General features: G+C 42.9%; 1 protein-coding gene across 1 annotated transcript in view; it reads right to left on the bottom strand.

Annotated features, from left to right (window-relative positions):
* cep112 (centrosomal protein 112) overlaps positions 1 to 21,848 on the bottom strand; it is a 420,760-nt gene that overhangs the window by 336,064 nt on the left and 62,848 nt on the right. The window lies entirely within an intron of this gene.

The following is a 21,848-nucleotide window of genomic DNA, read 5'->3' as shown; positions in this document are numbered from 1 at the left end:
AACTTCTCGTCTGAAAGACGGCACCTCTGACTGTGCAGCGCTCCCTCAGCACTGCACTGGAGTGTCAGCCTGGATTTTTGTGCTCAAGTCTCTGGAGTGGGACTTGAACCTACAACCTCGTGACTCAGAGGTGAGGGTGCTTCCCACTGAGCCACTGGCTGACATTGCTCAGCAGCTCAAATTCACAGACTGAACAATCGTCAAAGCTCAACTCATTCCTCAGTTTAACTCTTAGTGAGAGCCTATGGGGTGAATTTCAAGTTCACCACCTGGAATTGCATTTTTTGGAATTAGCTCTTTTCAAAAACACATTGGCCCGTATTTTCCGATCCTTACGGGTGTGTACGAGCTGTGTTTTGATGTGTTTTTGAAGTGATCTCCAATCATATTTTTGACGGGTCTAAGGTGTGAGACCTGTCAAAAGTACGAAGAGGGATTTCCTTCTTTCATTGGTTCCCCTGGCCCACGTGATCCCAGGGACGCTTGCGAACCACATGCACCCCTGGGATACCTGGGCCCTGTGCATTTCGTAGTGGAGGGGCCCAGGAGCGGAAATGTCTGGACCTCAGGTAAGGGCATAGATTTTTTCCAGATCAGAGGCCTCTGCACGTAGGAAGCCTCCGATCGGAAAATATGGGCCATTGTTTGTGACCTTAATCAAATCCACAGCATTAGGGGATAGTTTGCAGGATGAGGTATCCCTTTAAGATCACTAAATTAAAACCATTTGAAATGTCTACATTTATTACATCAGATGCTGAAAAATGAGCTCTTCTGTCCTCCCACATAACCAATACAAAATCAAAACCTGCTTGTGGAAGATAACAGTTTAGGAAAATTTGTTATTTTTCTTGTAAGGTGTCTGTAATAAATCCAAAAGTACAGTTTGATCCTCACATTTGTAAGATGTGGTTAACATTGTAACAGTACATGCTTTTACACATTAAAGAACCATTAACAGGTGTAAAGGATGTTCTTTTGGAAAATATCATACAGGGAACACACACATATTTCAATCATTTAATTAAAGTTCTTGCTCAATTTTTGCTATGAGAGAAAATGTTATAGTACCTTATATTGGACCAATATTCTCAGAGAGCCCAAAAGCTTATATGCTTAACTTGTACATGGATCCAACAAAAGGGAACAAAATGTTGCACTAATCTGAAGATTTAGGAACCAGTCCAGCTGGAACATGAAAATGTATTATTTTTGCCAGGAAGGTTCATATTCACTACCTGCCAGAAAGTTCTGGACCACCACAAAAGTTCAAAAATGTATCCTGCCCCATTGTCTCATGCCTATTCTCCCCACCCCTTGGCACTGGATACCTGTATGACCTTCCATGATGACAATGTCATCCAATTTGAGCACAAAAATCCAGGCTGACACTCCAGTGCAGTACTGAAGGAGTGCTGCACCGTCGGAGGTGCCGCTTTTCAGATGAGACGTTAAGCTGAGGCCTGGTCTGCCTCTCAAGTGAATGTAAAAGATCCCATGACACTATTCAAAGAAGAGCAGAGGAGCTCTCCCAGTATCCTGGCCAACGTTTATCCCACAACCAACTCCTAAAGCAGATGATCTGGTCATTTATTTCATTGCTGTTTGTGAGACCTTGCTGTATGCAAATTGGCTGCCGCGTTTCATACATTACAAGTGACTACACTTCCAAAGTACTTCATTGGTTGTAAAGCGCTTTGGGACTCCTGAGTTCGCGAAAGGTGCTATATAATTGCATGTCTTTTCTTTTAATCATTTTTATGCACATACAACAGTTGGTGGATGGTGTCCTTCACATAGATGCAAAAATAAAGGATTGTGGAACTACAAATTAAGCATAATGACAGTATAGAAAACTAGGTGAAGGGCTAAGACCATGGCGTAGGACACTATATGGGTTGAAAAAAAAGACTACAAATCAATAAGTAGTGATTAGGTGATAACAACCGTGGGACTTAAAAGCCTGAATTTGATAAGAAGGGAAGAATGAGAAAGATAAGCAATTTCAGTTTCAAGGTCCTAGGAAAGAAGCATAGAGTAGAAATCCGTTTTGATGTCAACATGGTAAGGATGCAGAAAGCAGAGGAGATACAGGACGGTGTATTTTGGAGCTTAGGAGGAATGAGAGGAAATGGCTGTAGTAATAATCAAATAGAGAGACAAGAAAAGTAATAATGGAGAGATAAATTGGAAGCTAGAGGTAAGAGAAATAACACTTATCAAATGACAAGCTTTTCCTTGAATTTTCCCCCAAGAATGTAAAAAGTGTCAGAAGACTCATCTAGATGAGGCTCAACTGCCTTGCGCTTTTACAGAAATAAATGTCATTGAGGGCGGAAAAAAGTTTTGCACAAAAACACACACAGAAGCAATGGAGAAAATGTGAGAGTTGCATTGGAGATCAGGGGAGATAGTGAGTCCAAGAATGTCAATAAATAGAGGACTAAAGGTGGAGCCTTCAAAAGGTAAGAAGCAGCAGCTGTTTATTGAACTTTCAAGAAACAGGAAGAAACTGTACCTTCAAAGCATTTTTACTGCCCTACTGAAAGACATGAAGGTGATCAAAATGTAATGACTTAACTGCTGTCCTACAAAGAAAGGCGATCGTTTCCACTGAGGGCATGCAAAGTGAAGCCATCAGCAAGGATGGATAGGATTAGATGATAAGGGCGAGGGGTCATCGATACGTAGAAGGAATACAAAGAACAGAGCAGGCAAATGGGTCCTTGTTTTAATGTCTCATTCAAAAGACAGCACTCCGACAGTACAGCACTCCCACAGTACAGTGATGAAGTGTCAATTTAGATTATATGCTCAAGTTCTAGAATGGGTTGTGAATTCACAAACTTCCAGCTCAAAGGCAAGTGTGCTACCAACTGAACCAAACTGAATTGAGATGACCATGAATATAGCTTTGCTGAAACACAGCAGTAGCTTGTTTAGAAGTGCATAGTGCTATCGATAGTCGAAGGCATTGGAAGTTTCCAGCCAATGACAAATGAGTCACCAAAGTGTTTAACAGCAGTGTTCCATAACAAAGGTAAGAACTACAGTGGAAGAGTAATGCTGAAAACCATATTGGTGATCATGTATTAGGCCAGAAATGTCAGGATAATGGATAATGTCAGTTAACAAGGTGGCATTAGTTGGTTTACTGCATACAGCAGAGTAAGTTCATAGGCATATAATTTGAGAACCACAAGAGGGATACCATCAGGAGTGCCTACTGGAATCTAGAAGAATGGGAAATCCTACAGACGTGGCATTGTGATTGAACAACATAGAACATTACAGGAATGTCCTTTGCCAAGATTATTAAGATCAGAGTTACATTAGAAAAATGAGTCAGAAAGGTCAGTTTTCTCCGAGAAATAGCTTTGACAAGGGGCCAGAAGGAGTGACTGCTCGGGGGGAGGGGGCAGGATAATAAGAGCTGACATTTCACAGTTCATTTCACTGATGGACTTAGAAGTTACAAGCAGTTAAAAAGTTGGCTCAGGATGATTCAGTCTGATCAAGATGCCAGGTGCAATAGGAAAGGCAGAATTTTTGAGACCTTAGAAACAGCAGGGATGATTTTACAGCAATTGGACATCAAATGACAGAATACAAATGCTGCTTATCTCAACACTTTCTATGAGGCTCCAACAGTCTCTTAAGCGCTATACATGACAACAATAAAGTGCCAATCAATCTTTCATACTTCACTGGGAAAGAAACTTCCTTTTACTACTAGTTTGCTAGCCATCTTCCTTAGCCTTCATTTTTTTTTTTTAAGTGATTCTTAATTAAATACAAATGCAATTGTTCAATCACGCAGTGAGCTCCCTATTTCAGGCAGTTTGTCAAGGAAAGACATAGAACGGACGTCAAATGTTATGCCCATGTGGTAGGTAGATTGGAAAAAATCCTAAAGGGTGCTCTCATGCATTTCTGAAAATCGGTTACAAAGGAGGATATGCAGAGATCAGCAAACCAGACGTTTCCCATCTTCTTGGCTTGGAAATGGTGCATGGGTGAAAGAAAAGGGAAATTATTCTTTTCCCAAAATATGGAGGGCTGAGTGGGCAAGTGCACTGTATGATATAAAACTAAGCCAGACATCAAGATCCCCAAGTCCTGATTCAGAGTTTGCCAATCCCAGTTGGTGGGTGCTGCAATTATCTGAATATCCCAAAGCCAAGACTTGCTCTTTTGATTGCTATGCATCACCCCCTGTAGGAAATGCACCTGCAGATGGCCCGTGCAGTTAAACAGTTGGCCACAAATGAAGAATGGTTGCTTGAGAAGTAACAGAGGAGCACTGCTACCTATAATGCTGCACCTAATCAAGAGTTGACAAGCTCGAGAGTCAGGGGAAAAAATGGACAAAAATGAAAATGCATGGCACAAACAAGCAATATATTAGTAAAGAGAAAATCTAAACAGAATATTCCAGATTTCCAAAAATAGATTTACGTGTGGTAAGGAGGAGTGTGACTGAAAATTGTCACTGGTTTCTCGGATATATATTGCTGGGTCTTTCGGCTTTGTTTTCAGTAAAGTCATCCTCAACGATCCAGCAAGTTTTAATCATCAGTTCACAGGATAGATGTGGTTCTTTTCGGAATTCTTACCTTACCTTATCTTATTTGTGGCTGGATTATGAAAATTAGACTGTAGCAGCCATGGCAAAGTCATCAGTACTTCATGTTGAAGCAACTATGGGCTAAAAACTCGGGGGCTTAACGCCACCCGTTACGGGCAAAAAATGGTGAAAGAGTGGCAGCCGCCGCTCTTATGCCAGCTGGTGGTGGGTCCTGCGCCGTCCTTCATTTTGATCCTCTCCATAGCGCTGCCGGTAAGTATTAGTGCCCTGCAACAAAAAAAATGGCAGCTTGGTGATGTCAGTCGGCATGCAAGGTCGACTTAACGTCACCACGGCCAACTTCAACCCCAGCGCTGAATTCAAGTGACTGTGTTTCTTCTTCACTCTCCTCTCCCTCTTCTTGGTCAATCACTGGCTGGGCAGGCTGCATTTCTTGGGTGTCTGAAATGTGGAAGGCACAAGGCTGGAGTTGTGGTGGCGGGAGGGCAGGAAAGCAAGAGCTGTATGCCAGGAGGGTAACGTATGAGGATACCAGCATCTTTTATCCTTTCAGCCCCGCCGCTGGCCAAGGACTCAGCCATGCCCCTGCCAAGAATGGCCAGCACCGTCTCCTCCAAGGGTGAGGTGAGGCTAGGAATGGGCAATGTGCCTCATGATTGGTGCAGATTGTCGGTAGGTGAGTGATTCGGGGTGGGGGTCGTGCATTGAGCAGTGTGCGAGGTTAGTGGTGCAGTTGGTAATAGACGGCTTTTGAAGATGTATTCACTGACCTTGACCAGTGGTCGGAGGTCATGAAGCTTCTTTGGGCACTGGAGCCAGGTGGTGAGGGCAACAATGCTGGCAGTGACAGCCTCGGTGATGTAGTCCCACATCTTTCTTTCTGGAGGGCTTCCTGGCCCCTGTGGGTGGAGGACCTGTCTTGCAGTGTTGATCCCCTGCACAAAGCTGGAGTGCTACTTGCGAGACCCTGAGTGCCCCTTCCCTGGCTTGCTGCACCATTTGTGTTCGTGCTGAAGCAGTTTTCCCATTTTTTTGAGGTTTATAAGGGAATTCAGCTTTAAGAGCTGAATAATCACATTTGGGACTTTTTAATGTTAATTTTTTTTTGAAAGGCAGCAAGGGCTGAAAACGGCATTTTTTCCACTGCATTTCAATCTGTATTAGTTCGGAGTGCTTTGCCCCTTTAACTCAAAGCCCTTCTAACTGCCCACAATTCCTCGTCAGCTCCACAGCCTTGCTCCCAGAGGCTGTGCAAAACTCAAACGCCACTTCAGAATGGGAACTTCGCCTCGGAGGTCTCCACTAACACCACCAGGAGGGCGTTACATGGAAGGTTAGCGCTGCGCCACCAATCTCCAGCTTCATAGGTACAGGAGTAGGCCATTCAGTCCCTTGCCCCTGTTGTGCCATTTAGTTAGATCATGGCTGATCTGTACCTTAACTCCATTTACCCACCTTTTTTAAATATCCTTGCTATCCCGATCTCACTCTTGCATAATTTAAAGGTGAATGCTGTTTGGTCAAGTATATACAGATTTTAAGGCGTGTTTATGACTACTATTCCAAACTGTGTAAAAAAATCACCAAAAATAAAAACAAGCCTTCTGCTTTTTAGCATGTGATTTGTGACTACTGAACATTTTAATCATTGTGCAATCACCATTCATAAATTCCTAGTAATAAAGCAGCCAATAGCTTTGTTCCATTATGCGCACGTTATTATTGAATGAATTGTATTTTAATATTAGATTGCAATTGCTACACCTACAGGCAACTGTACATAGTCATATTTGCAAAAGGTCATTCAAAGATCTGGAAGTTAAACATGGCCTTTTAATACTTCAACCGGTTATTAAAGGTTTCACCATCAAAAAACCTTTTTTCCTCTGGATATTAGGTGGTGAATGTAACAAGGCTAGGTGTTTTACAAATATGAACCTGGTGGGGTCCTGAGAGCACAAAAATGACCACAGAAGGTGTGCTATATGCCAACAGATTCAGCCCAAGAGCCCTCTTATGCTCCCTGTTTCAACAGGTAATTGTTAACTCTGTATGGAATCCTGCAGATTCAAGTGAAACAGGATCTAGGAAAGAGGTCCAAATGCAAGAGAAGCCTGTCTGATGATCCACTAGATTGTAACTGAATGTGAACCTTCTACTGTCTTACAGTAACTTTTATTTTGAAAACGATATTGCTGGTGCAACATATATTTAACCTTTTGTTAAACCATCCAATGGGACCAGAGATGGTACAGAATATACCAGAGTATGTACCAGGATTCACTGGGTACCACATTTAATCTTGAACTGAGCCTACCACACAACCTTTACATGTCGCCATGCAGTATAGGTTATGAATTGGTTTAAGAGATCTAACTTGTGCTCTATTAATCTTATGGACGTGCCCGTGAATACTGTCACTTCTTTCAATATATTATGTATACATCCCCCCCTTTCTGTATGGTAATTTCAGATAATCTCAGATAATCTTTCTCTAACTGCATCGCATGACAAGGATGGTATCCAAAGGAATTTTATGAAGCTAAAGTGCCACTATGAAATGCTAAACTGCTCCCACAATAGCCTAATAACCAAAATTACTTCTGCAGATTTATAGTACATCAGGTGGTTCTCCATCATCATTAACCTGAACATCACACACATTAACCTTAAGAGCAAACAGCTCACTTTCTTTCAGATGACCGCAAATAAAACTGTGGTAACCAGATCCACTTTGGGGGAGGGGAGGAGGAAAAAGAACACATTCTTTATGCAGATTTGTTGTAGGCAGAAATTTAATCTCATTCCTAAATCAGTAATTTAAAAGGACTTCTAAATCAGTTGTTTTTCCCCCCAGTGACAGTGCCTGTTTTATTTATTATATTTGGTGTGCCTTTCAAGCCCTACTCATTTACTTAAGCAGAGTTCTAATTTTAATATCAATTTAATGACGGTTTTAAAATATATTAGATGTTAACTGTATTAGAGTATGTGGCCTGGTAGCAAATAGGGTTTCAAGGAGCTTTCTGAACTGTCTTTGCCAATGTTTTGTGCTCAGACAACCCTACCCTTTATTTCTGCCCAACATGAGCTACACAAGTTCCGATCAAGTGCTCTCTCCGAGTTATCAATACTAAATAGCACAAATGGACCCACATCAGACTTACTACACAAGAACGGCTAACAGCTTAGGAAAAACAGCACACCATAGTACATACAGGTGCAAAAACAACGACTGTGTGTGGGGAAAAAAACCAAGAAATGCTGAAGTGTTTGAGAACATAAAAATGATGTCAAGTGCCATTACAAGGCTGCACCACAAACTGAGGGGCTCAGATAGGGTCAAAAGCTGATTATGGCAAATCTTGAACAGCTGCCAAAGTGAGCTGAACATTAAATTTGCTTTATAGTTCCCAAGCTGGCTAGTTTTATTATTAATCTTCAGAAATCTTCCATTTTGTCAGGTGTGGCTCAGAACTTCCATGTCTGTGGGGAATATCTGTGCAGGATACTGTCAAATGGCAGGAAGAGAGGGCAAGGATATTACAGGAATATTCAAGGTCTTGTGTAACATGCGAAGAATTAAGCTAACACAAGGCAGATTTCAACCCATTAATGGGAATGGGTCACCCAAAACAAGTACACTTGTATTCATATAGCTCTGAAAATGATCATCTGTAACAGGCAGTATTGTCAATTATCAGACTTCCTTCCATCTTCGTTCTTTCTCATCATCCCCGATAATCAGTCTACAATTCTGTGCAGTGTGCGTGTATGTTACTGTGGGTGGGAGAGATGACTTTTGAATGACTTTGGAACTTTTAAGCTGAATCAATTAAACCATAGCATTACAACTAACAGGATGAGCGCTATACTTAACCACATCAAGGCCTGCAGCTCATCAATTGTCATTCAAGAACATTCTGAGATCTCTTTCCCACAATTTAGGCCCTTCTAAAGGACACATCTCAGACTAAAAGCGAAACACATATTCTGTAAAGCAGATGAAAGTTCTGAAATGGCTTATGAAAAAAGGAGAAACAAAATCTATTTTGATGGTTAGGGAGAATTTTGGAAAAAAATTATCCCAGGGTAGAGGGTCATTTGGAGTAACAATGTAAAAGATTTGAGAGCAAACCGCTCACCCACTAGCTACAGATGGTATGTGGCAGGGAACAGACACACGCGGAGAAGTAACAGGGAAAATAAAGCATTTAAACTGGTACAGTACTTTAACCTGGAAACTGGGCAGTGCTGCGAGTTAATACAATGTGCCATTACCGCTGGAACTTGGGTTCAATTTCAGCTCATTGTGACTCCTCTCTTTACAGCTAACAGGGTCCTACATGAAATGGCCGGCCAGTCTGAACCCAGCTCCTAGTAGGCATATGCTCACAGCAACAAGCTGCCTACACACTGGCACTAAATTGGGGTATCTCACGCAAAAAGACCAGAAGTATGGGTGGGAAATGGAATAATTCAGACTGCTGCAGTAGGAGGTGCTCTTCAAGTGTTGAGGTTACATCACATTGCTGGTACAGAGTTCAGGGAGTTTTAAACTCCATCTGGTCTTGTTGCACCCACACTTAGAACGCTCAATGCTGACAGAGTGGAAGAAGTATTCTATTTGCCTAGATTGCCGTTTCTCATTTTGACAAGCACAAAACCAGTAAAAAGGTACTTTAGCCTTAGCGTCCTGAGCTGAAATGGATTGGCTTGCATAAAATCTACAACTGTTGACTTTTAATCAGTTATTACATGCTGTTCAGTTATGTTTTTCATCTCCGTGACAGAACTCTTGGAGCTTTTGAAAATGCTGTTTTTAATAAGGACCAACAAATGCTCAACAGATGTGAGACAAAGCAATTTACTGCCCAAGAGCATCTATTAATAAACAAAAAGGCTGATGGAAACCACTAATGCTTGTATTGCAAATTTCATTGGTTTGTTTTGATGGCGTGTTGTTTGTTTGGTGGGACTGGGCACAAATTCTTAGATATAACAAAAAATCTATATTCTGCATGAATCTGGTTCCCCGCTGATATAATAGCCTAGAAATGGCTGTTGGTGTTCTAATCGAGGGCCAACAGTGTAACTTTAGGTTTTTGGGCTACAGAGAAAGCTGTTTAGCTCTTAATTTTACTGATTCCAGTAGGTGCATTTAAACATGTACTTTAACACTCAACAGCGGGCCATCCAATGGGAAGGCAACAACGACGACACTTAAATTTATATAGCGCCTTTAATGTCCAAGGCGCTTCACAGGAGTGTTATTAAAAACAAAATCGGACACCGAGCCACATATGGAGATGTTAGGACAGATGATCAAATGTTTGGTCAAAGAGGTAGGTTTTTAGTAGTGTCTAAAAGGTGGAAAGAGAAGTAGAGGTAGAAGTAGAGGAGAAGAGATTTAGGGAGGGAATTCCAGAGATTAGGACCTAGGCAGCTGAAGATCAGCCGCCAATGGTGGAGCGATTAAAATCGGGGATGTTCCAGAATTGGCGGAGTGCAGGGATCACTGGGGGGGGGGGGGGGGGGGGGTTGTAAGATTGGAGGAGATTACAGAGATAGGAAGAGGCGAGACCATGGAGGGATTTGAAAACAAGGATGAGAATTTTAAAATTGAGGCTTAACTGGGAACCAATGTAAGTCAGCGAGCACAAGGGAGATGAGTGAGCGGGGCTTGGTGCGAGTTAGGACACGGGTGGCAGAGTTTTGGATCACCTCAAGTTTATGGAGGGTAGAACTAGGGAGTTTGGCCAGGAGTGCATTGGAATAGTCAAGTCTAGAGGTAGCAAAGGCATGGATGAGGGTTTCAGCAGCAGATAAGCTGAGGCAAGGGTGGAGATAATGAATGCAGAGTTGTATTTGTTGAGTGCACAGAACACACATTCAAATCCTTCAAATAACACAGGAAAGACTTGTTAACTCTTGGCATTTTACAGCACCATGGAATGTACAAAGCCAAGGAAGTGCTGCTTCAATAACAAGGCACTGGAAGCACTACTTAAAAGGAGTCAAGAAAGGAAGGATACAATCTATAGATAATAAAGTGGGGGGCTGTGAAATCCGTGGCTTCGCCCTCACTCAATGCTGGTACCATAATGCTGCTGTCATGTAATATTGTGAGTGACTGTCACACATAGGGACACATTCACCTTAACTAACATCACAGACAGCAGACCATGCAATGAAAGTTGTGCTTGAAGGTGGTTAGTTAATGCAACATTCTAACATTTTATTGCCCAAGAATGGAAGAACATTTTGCTTCAATAACCAATACTGAATCCTGCTGATGTAGAGGTCTTGGATTCTAATCTTCAAGGTGTTTTATTGGCTGACGTCAACATTCCGGGAGATCATACTGAGCCAACCTTGAGGCACAGATTCACATTTGTTCAAAGTTCTGCTCTCACACACATCAGCTGACATGCCGAGTGAATGCCCAGGAGCATGGACCAATAAAGTATCCCTCCGCAAGAGACAGCAGACATGCCAGAAACTGAGCAGGACCAAGCAGGAGATGCACAGCTGCAGGGACATCTTAATAGTCCCCAAAAGGCCAACATGGAAACTCTGCAGTCAGGCAGCACACACACTCCTAATATAGAAGCACGGAGAGATTCGTAGATTAGATGTCACACTGCACAAAAAAAAACACAAACACAAAAGGATAACCAACTGACAATATTCAGAAAGTACATAATGGCTTGAATAAATGTGCTGCATTTGATTTGTACATTACATTGTGCTGATGATTTGTAAACGTGTGCAGAATAATGCAGGAGCACAGCAAAAGGTAGTAGCTGAGGGAGTGCACAAGAATCTGTAGCAGAAGGTGTCTAGAAGGTTTTTTTTTTACCGACATTTATATGTCAACAGGAAAATGGAATATGTCTTCTATTAATGTGTGGCACACCAGTCTTCACTGTTATTTTTATAAGAACTTCCTTGTTATTATTGTGGTCCTCTCAATCTGTCATATATTCAGGATTCTGTCCTTGTTCTATTGTGAAACCTCTTTGGAACACAAAGTTAAGCAACATGCAGCCAATGACAATGACTCTCAAGACCCTGTGGCTGGTTGGCTGTCCGACAATTCGCCCCCCTGATCTGCTGAGATCTTAAACACAGCTTCAAGAACACAATAGTATGCTCTAAAATCATTCTGGTGATATCATGAACCGCTTTGTATCTGCACTCAGCTTCTTCTGTGGTCAGTGCAAGAGAATCATTAGCCACAGCTGCAGCAAGTAGGCTTTGTCTCCCAGGAGCCATCCCTTCACTCTTCCTTCCCTTTTACACGATTAGGCTAGCACAGATGACTGATGTAACATAAAATCAATGCGGTAGTTACCAGGAAATCAGATACAGACCTGCATGATACTAGTTGCAGACCAGCAGCATACAGATAAGGCAAAAAAAACCTTTGGTTCACGTAGGTCACTGCATATGCACAGTGGCCCAAAGAGTAACATGGACACAACCCACGATTCCAGGACTTTTGGAAAGCCAGAAGAATTGTGCGGCCTCCTCCTGCCACAGTTGCCGGTTAGTGGCGAATATGTTGAAGGTCTTGGTTTGGATATTACATCGGTTACCTCACTGATGCATCGGTGTACAGCAAACTGGCTGTACTACAAATGTGTACAGTGCTAGATTGGAAGGACTTGGGCACATAACCTCGACAGCTGATAAATCTGTGTGAGAGTTTTCCCAAAGGAGATGGCACATCTCTGCTTCCCTGCAAATCCTTAGTCTCCTAAGGTTGTTTTTCAGTCATTCCCAGGGAGCTGTTGCTGAAACAGTAGCTCCAATGGTAGTGGCACAACCAGACTGTACACCTTACCTGCCACCTGATATTTTAGCCACATTTTCCTGTTCTTGCTGGTCCTCCTCAGCCACATGTTATCCTAGAGGAACATTGAATTCAATAACCATACTGTTGGATTTTCAGTGTCTTCAAGACAAACCAAGGAGAAGTTTACTTTTCACTACCATCAAGTGGTATGTTGCCTCTGCTGCAATGCACCACTGATACAGGCAGTGGGCACACACTGCACATGCAATGCATTAGCTTTGCAATATGACACACTTCTCCTTTAAGCACGTATTATACCAGCAAGAAGCAGCTAAAGTAGCTTAACACATATGTTCAGTGCAACAGTGGATAGAGGCCACTCGCCCTCAACAGTAATTTCAGGCAATGTGCACTACTCCACATCTTACTATTACTATTTGCTAAACCCCAAGTAAACAGGGTTGCAGCAAATTAAGGTGCCCCAACTGCCAGCCCAGCTCACTTGGAGTAAGCCAGGGATCAAACCTGGGACCTTCTGGCTAATCGCTTATTTGGGACAAACTCGCTGAGACATTCAGGGAGGCTTTATCTATATTATTTGAACTTTACTTTTATTTTTAACTTGTCTAATCTATCTATTCTATACTCATTTTATTAAAAAGTTTAAACATTTTGCTTACCCGTTTCCTTTGCATCCTGCCATCCACTTTGGCAAGAGACCCAAATCAGAGGGTTATTTCGGCCGGAGTAGCTGCTCCGGCTCATTGAGTGCACCAGTCGCAACATTAGGTGAAGACAGGACTGGGCTCAGCTGTGATACCCCACCTGATCAAATAACTCACTGTCAAAGGGCCGCACATCAATGATGGTCATTTGAGCGAGACACCAGAGGGTGACTGGTGCCAAGATAACTGTACCCAGTGAGCAATCAACCCCTCCAGGAGAAGAGGAGAGAGAAATTGACAGAAACATTTTAAAAACAACAAAAATAAGCAAAGAGAAAAGTAGTGTTAAAAATTATTGTTGTAATGTTAGCTCTCATCTCAGTGTAGTGTTAAATTGAAAACTTACAAATGTGATTGGTTCTGGGAGCTTGGAATTTGCTAGGACCTACTGGCAGTCTAAGAGTTAAAGCACATCCCATAGATTGAGTGGAAGTCAGACACTTCCCCACAACAAGGGAAGGAAATTTGGAGCATAAGTCACGTAGGCATCGCTTGCACACCTCCCAGTAGCTGGGTGCGTAGCAACATTGGCAACGACCTTGTTACTGTGTATTCCCCAAGAATACATGAAAAGGGGATATAGAACGGAAATAAATACTTTGCACGCACTCGGACATCAAAAAAACCCTTAACCTAGCTGCCCTATTAGTATATTTTAATCTTCGAACACTTTTTGATGGTAGCATGCATCAAGATTCAGCAGATGGTCATTAGAGTGAAAGGTCACTGCCCAGACACACTGGCTACAAAGCTGCATGAACACAGTAACTTTCAAGTTATCCGATTGGTGACATCACATTTCTTTTACAAACATTTACTCAGGGAATATAACTGAAACACTTGTGATGCGGTATGGTAATCTAACACCGACACTTCGATTATCTCCTTGGACCTCTTTCCCAAAATAGAAACAAAATGGCCACCCCTTTGTAATGCAAACCCCAGCAAGATTCCATCTCAAAGCAGAGCTGTCAATGCCTCTTTCACTTTAACACACCTGTCTGCACATTGCCATCAGACTGTTTACACCATGCAATAGGAAGTTTATGGCAATCACTTTCATTTTAACCCATCCAAGGTGGTAATTAACACTTCCTGCTCTGTGCAAAAAATATGAGGCTGATAAAAAGCCAATTCCCTTTCTCAGTTATATGTGGCTCTTGCACAGAGCAGTCACACAGAGCTTTTCAAAGGGCAGCTCAAGAATCCAAAATTACTCAAGCTTCCTTCCTTGTGGGTCAGCCAAGGAGCAGCATTGATAGTGCCATGGAGCTATGTGTGTGCTAGATTACACTAACATGTTTGTCAAGGCAGATAAGGAGGTGTGTGTGGGGGAGGATATACATCTGTAAGAACCATTAAGCTGAAATATTTATTTCAGTCATATGCCAAAACCTCTGGTCCTTGTATGTAATAATATTTCAATTCTGCAATACTAGAATTATAATCTTATTTTTGTCCACATTTACTTAAAATGATGGTAAAAATGCTTGATTTAGTTCTGGGAAAGAACGTGTGGTAAATAAGTGATGTGGAGCGTAGGAGAACAAGTGGGAAATTGCAAGAGCTGAATGCCAAAGGAGAGCGAGAGGAGCTGCGTTCAATATCAAGGCAGCATTTGACCAGAGCATCAAAGAGCCCTAGAAAAATTGAAGTCAATGGGGGTGGGGGGGAGGGGGTGAAAGTTTGCAGAGTAATATCTAACGCGAAGGAAGATGTTGTGGTTGTTGAAGGCCAATCATCGCAGCCCCAGAACATCACTACAGGAGTTGCTCATGGAAATGTTATCAGTTGCTTCATTAATGACTTTCCCTCCATCATAAGGTCAGAAGTGGAGCTGTTTACTGACTATTTGTTCAGCTCCATTCATAATTCCTCCGATAATGATGCAGCCCATGCCAGCCTACAGAAGGACCTAGATAACATTGAGGTTTGAGCTAATAAGTGGCAGGGAACGTTTGCGTTACCCAAGTGCCAGGTTATACCATCTCAGACAAGAGGAAGCCCAGTCATTATCGCTCGACCTTCAACGACACCACCATCATCAAGTCCCCACCATCAACATCTTGGGGGGTAACCATTAACCAGAAGCTGAACTGAAACAGCCAGATCAACACCATGGCTACAAAAGCAGGTTAGAGGTAAGGTACTCTACGAAGAATGGCTCACCTCCTAACTCTTCCACCCCTGCCCCCCCAAAACCTCTCCACCATCTACATGGGCCAAATCAGAAGTGTGATGGAATACTCACTGTTCAGCCTTGGTGGGTGCAGTCACAAGAACATACAAGAAGCTTGACACCATCCATGACAGAGCAGTTCGTTTGATCAGTGCACCAGACACTGAAGTCAATATCCACCCCCTACCGGCAGATTATTTGCTCCATATCCCTAGATACCCTTATCTAACAAAACTCTTATCAGTCTTGAAAGCTCCAATTGACCCCTGGCATCCACAGCCTTTTGGGGGAGCAAGTTCCAGATCCACCCCCCCCCCCCACCAGGCCTCTACCACCCAAGGAGGACAAGAGGAGCAATGTCGTGGGAACACCATCACCTCTAAGTTCCAGTGACTTAGTCACTGAATCAGCGAAGGTGGGGGGGTGGGGGAAAATGGAGGGGGTTCATTTCCTCATTTTCGCTAACATTTCAAATGATGAACACTGTCAAAATTACGAGGCTATACAACAAACAAAATATTGCAGATATTGAAAATCTGAAATAAACACAGAACATGTGGAAATACTCAGGTCAGGCGCATTTGTGGAGCAAGAGAGTTAACGTTTCAGGTTGATGACCTTTCAGGATCTAACGATTTGAAATGTTAATCCTGTGTTTCTCTCTCCACAGATGCTACCTGACCTGCTAAGCGTATCCAGCATTTTCTGTTTTTATTACCAAGCTATACCATTGCCAACATTTTTTGAGATAACCATGAAACTGAAATTTTAGTGAACCAACTAAAATGAATAGAGGAGTTTAAGAAAAGACAGTGACAGACTGCAAACACATTGAACTGGAGAGAATTATGTTACTTGTTTTTATATGAAAAACACAAACCTCTTGAGCTTTGCTTTTGAAATTTATGTTATCGCTTCACCTCCCAAATTAATGCTGTGAAACACACTCCAACCAATGCATAATCCTACATTTACTGGAAAGCCACATACTGGTCACAGGTGTCCCCGGATAATCAGAAGCAGAACCCTTGGCTTCCCTACACTTCAAAAGTAATTCATATTAAGTGCTTTGGAACATTTTCTGATTAATGTGATAAGGAACTATAAAAATGCAAGTCTTTAATTAACCATAGAAACTCATACTATTGAATAATTCCTGTATTAAAAAATTGTGTTTCTGATTCATCACCAGATACTTACATACGTACTGCAGCACATAAACAAGACTGGATTCACACAACTTTACACATAAGTCAAAGTATTCCAAAGGGAGATTTCGCTCAGTTGTTCCTGTGTCACTATAGTATATTAGTCCTAGTGCTTAGAGAGAGAAATAAAAGGTGTGTCTCTGGTTTCTCTGCTTGTCCTCCACTTTATTTCTTTGGGCTTCTACTTATTATCTACCTGTTTGGCAATATCACGCTCTTTCTATAGTGGTCAAGCACTTCTTCTTGGTGCTGTCTCTGTATTTCTCCAACTCTTCTAATTCTTTGCCTCTTCCTCTTGCTGCAAGTATCCCCCTCCCTCTGCCTCCTGTGCCAAAAGAAAGCAGGGCAGCCAGTCAGGGAGGAACAAAGAAGCCAGGGCTAGGGCATGACAGCCATGGTCTGGGCCAAGGCTTGGATAGGAGCAAAGAGACCTAGGGTTGTAGAGAGAGGAGGAAGTTCCCTCTGCCTTTTCCATGTCTCCGAGTTCTCTTTCCTCACTTGCTCCCAACTACCCCATCCAGGTTAGGCCCCAGATATGCCTTTCATTGTTCCCCACAGTTGAGTCTTTGTCAGGACTCAACACCTCTTATGTCAGTTTAAATAATCTTTTCACATTACTGGTGATTGGCCTAATCTTACCTCAGTTATTTGCCGATTACAAACTTGTAATTGAGTTTGGTACTGCTGCTATATTGTGATTCTGGTGTATATAGTCTGATGTGACCCCTTTTTCTTTTCTTTTGTTCTTTATTTATCTATATGTTTGCTTGGGTTTTCTCCCCAATCATCATTTAGTAGCTATTGTGATATAATTCCAAAATTTCCAATCAAAAGCTAAAATATATACAGACAGTGGAAAGCAAGACTAGGAGCAAAATCTTAGAATTCATATGAAATTCATAAGCCACTCAAGATTTACTTTAGTGATTTATGTCAGCTGAATTTTGAATAAGTTATAACATGATCACTCCCAACCATCCACATTTCTACACTTTATTCTTCAAAACTGTCAGATTCAGCACACATATATTTTGATCTTGCCACTACAGTGACAACAGCAATGAGGACTGCTGTCCACAATCCATTTATAATGACCACCCATTTGGTTAGAAGCCGGACAGAGCAGTTTGGCGCTGACCACACCGTAATTTACTTGACTAAAAACAAAAAAGATCACATACACTGGTGGGTCATTCTACATATGTACAGAGCACAAACATTTGAATGCCTCGAGTCCGTACTGTGACGATTTCTTCAGGGGTAGTGGGTCAGGCCAACATTGCAGTGCGGGGGTGACAGCAGCATCTCCGGGATATACAGGTTGTTGATCAAATGCAGCAGGGTATAATGGTGAGAGGAGGTGGAAAAACCCCAACAACAAAATGGACCCATTTCTCATTTTATGCATGTGCAAGGGGATCCCTCTCATGCATGCACATAATGTTTCTTTTGTATAAACCTATCCTCTCTGGATCCCTCTTCCAGTTTTAGAGTAAGCAAAATGTTAAGTCTGTGTATTGTATTGAACAATTAACACAAAGACTTAAACGTATAACTCAAACAGGTCTTTACTGGTTGGAGGTAGGGACTATACGTAGGTCTTTACTTCATGCCCACAGGCGGGGAACTGAGGGGAGATCAGTACCCACAGTACTATTTATACCCCTATGGCCAGGAGTGGTACTGCGTATCACTACGCCCTACAAGTAGTGCAGTCCTGTCCATAGGTTCAAAGTAGCACACATATTACATACACAACATTCCTCCCTTCCTAGCTTTACAGTCATCTCCCCATTTAACATAACGTAATAACATATATACATATATAACTTCAGGTTTACATAACAGAATAACATAGATACATAGATACATAGATAACTTCATGTCAAAACAGATCACAGATTCAGTCTCTGCGGAAAACAGTTCACAGATTCAATCTCTGTGGTGTAGTCGGTTCACGTTGCTGGAGTGACTCATTCAATAGTCCTTCCATGGATTTAACAGTTTCAACTTCCGAACTGAATTGGCTCCGTTCGGAGGGACCACGTGTGTGATCTGGTAGAGGTAATAATGGTTCAGATGGGTCATCTTCTGTTTCGACTTTTCCTTTTCTGCTTCTTGGAGACTCTCTGGGCTGCACTGTCAGCTGCCAGCTGCATGCGCAGTTCCTCCTTCTCTTCCTCCTTTTTCCGTAGTAGAGCCACCTTCTCCCGATGTTCCGTAGACTTTCGGTGCTCCTCCATGATTTCTGTATGGTGGGAGTCGAAGTTACAAGTTGGGCAGGACAGGACATAGTAATATTCGGTGTCGTCCTGATCTAGGCCAGCGAGAGGGTCTTCTATTTCCTCCATACCCAGCTGGGCGTTAGCCAGCTTTTGTTCCAAGTCCAGACATCTTTCCTGAAGAGACTTCTTCATGCGTACCTCTTCATCCAGCTTTTTCTGGGCTTTCAGCAAGTCGTTTACTAATGACCTCATTTGAGATTTTACTACTTCAACTTCTTTTGGAGATTGATTGATCGGACTATTCAATCCCTCTACCGGAGCAGCTGTTTCAGCGGTCTGTTGTTCTACGTTGACGTGAGTCAGCGTACTTTTGGCATCCAAGGGCTGCTCTGTTGCAGTCATCTCAGTCTGTGTTGCCACCTCAGCTCTTCCAATAACCTTTGAGAGCTCCGAACCCCTTTCGTTTGAATATTGAAGTTCGTGTTCAAGTTTTTCCCATTTCAGAGTCCTGTCCTTCAGCATATGCAGGAGTTGGCTGACCGTTAACTCCTCTGACATCAGACGTTTTGTGTGCTCCTGCTCCATTTTCTCCATCAGCTGCTTCTGTTGTCTTTCCAGATTCTCCAACTCTATATCAAAGAACTCTTTCGTTGCATTCAACTCTTGCTCACAACGGCGAAGCATTTGTTCTAATTGCTGTTGTAGTTTGAAATGGAGTTGAGTTCGAGCCCGGTGTCCCTCAGAAATGGGCACATCAGTAGACTTGCCAGACTCAGAATCCACAGTTAAACTATGTTGTTGTTGCTCAGTGGAATTCTGTGCTGAAACTTTGTCTTTTGCACCTGAGTTGGGCTTATCATCATCCGTTCCAGAGTCTGGGCCGACTATCTTCACCGAGTTCTCACTCGTTATTGTTTGTAGGAAATGCCAGTCCATATTCATTTTCCTAATCCACTCCCGTCCTAGTAGTGGAGGACCTCCTTCAGATATCACATATAAGTCCATTATTTGACTGTCTTCGCCCTTGTGGACCACTGCAACCTCTATTTTCCCGATGGGGTACACTCTTTGCCCCGTGTATGTTTTCAATATAATCCCCGTATCCTGTAGGGGAATATGTTGGAATAACTTTCCGTAATCTTTCTTATTTATGACCGTCAATGCCGATCCAGTGTCCAATTCCAGTTTTACTTGGACTCCTTCTATCTGAAGAGTGACCCAAATTGTCTGGAGGTCTGCACCCTTACCAGCGTTGAGTACTCTTAAGCTAGCCAGTTCATTACAGCTTAAGCTAGCCAGTTCATTACTGCTAGCGTCTGAATCGGACTCCTGTTCGGTCACCTTGTGTACCTTTGCGTATTTTCCTTGCGGTGACTTCTTGTTGCTGGTCTTCTTCCCTGACCTGCATACTCTAGCTATATGTCCAAGCCTACCACAAGTTCTACATTCTTGGTTTTTAAACCAACACTGGTTCTGATCATGCGTTGTCTTTCCACAATGATAACATTTGCCAGAACTCACACCCAATTTGTGTGCACTGAGCTCCGGTGACCGTAGCTGCATTACTGCCGTGCCTCTCGCTGCGGCTTCGTGTGCTGCTGCCATAGTGACCGCCTTCTCAAGCGTCAGCTCATTCTCCTCGAGCAGTCGCTTTTGTGTATCCTGTTTAAATAAACCACACACAAATTTGTCTCGTAGTGCATCTGTCAGTCCCGTTCCAAACTGGCAATATTTCGCTAATTTACGCAATTCCAGCAAATATTCAGCATTGCTTTCATGCTGTAGCTGCCTTCTGTCGTAAAATTTAAATCGTTCCGCTAGCATCAGCAGCGTGGGGTTTAGATGATCTTTCAGGACAGTAACAATCTCATCGAACGTCTTATCTGCCGGTTCATCTGGTGATAACAGGTGTTTCAATTGCCCGTATGTCTTCGCACCCATTAAATTTAATAATGTTAGAGCTTTAACTTGGTCACGAATTTTATTGGCCTTACAATAATTTTTTACTCTTTCAACATATATGGCCCAATCTTCGAGGTCACTATCAAAGGTGCTAATATTCCCGTGTTTAGGCATTGTAGATTTGCAATTTCTCAGATTTTATTTTGTTTACTTGTTATCAAAGATGGCGGCTTCCCGCTCTTGCCGTCATCCTCCGCCCACAAAATGGCGGTTTTCCCGCGCTTGGCGGTCTTCACCCGTCCCCCGACGCCGTCTCCCTTCAGCCCCCGAGTGCGGCCCTTATCTTCGCCGCGATCGCCCGAGTGCGGCCCTTATCAGCGGATGCGATCGCTGGATCGCGAAGTGGCTCCCGACCGAAGCGGCTCTTGCTCGCTCCCTCCCGGGCTCTGGCTTACCCGCTCGCGCGTTTCACCGCGGCTCTTATCAGGGATTGCGATCGCCCTTATCTTCTCCAACTTCCCCAGCCCTGTCTTTGCAGCCAACGCTGCACGGCTTACCCCACCACCTAGGTTGAACAAGGAAACTGCAGAAAGACTTCTGTCAGTCGCTGGAAGCTGTCAGGATGGCTGCTGCACTCCAGTGCTCAGTCACTGATGGAGGCTTCAGAGTCCTAAAGCCTGTCGCTTCTAGTGGGGTGGTGATGTTTGAAACCTCTCTTCAACTGCTGCAGGGTAAGAACCTGACTCGTCGCCAGTGTTAAGTCTGTGTATTGTATTGAACAATTAACACAAAGACTTAAACGTATAACTCAAACAGGTCTTTACTGGTTGGAGGTAGGGACTATACGTAGGTCTTTACTTCATGCCCACAGGCGGGAACTGAGGGGAGATCAGTACCCACAGTACTATTTATACCCCTATGGCCAGGAGTGGTACTGCGTATCACTACGCCCTACAAGTAGTGCAGTCCTGTCCATAGGTTCAAAGTAGCACACATATTACATACACAACACAAAAGGCAACAACCCTTTACCCCAGCAAACAGAATTCTACACAAATCTGCTCCCAGCTCACCTCCAACTAAGTTTTGAAACACGAGAAAAAGAGAACACAGTAGTTACCTCACTTTATAACATTCAGAATTAGCTTGTAAACACCAGGTTAAGCACCTTAGAGAAACATTTCATCACAATCAGTTGACACGGATTTTTCTGCATTTCT

The sequence above is a fragment of the Somniosus microcephalus genome, chromosome 21 (assembly GCF_052327205.1).
Source record: "Somniosus microcephalus isolate GS21.2 chromosome 21, FLI_Smic_1.0, whole genome shotgun sequence".
Lineage (NCBI taxonomy): Eukaryota > Metazoa > Chordata > Chondrichthyes > Squaliformes > Somniosidae > Somniosus > Somniosus microcephalus.
This window is presented reverse-complemented; position numbering and strand designations above follow the sequence as displayed.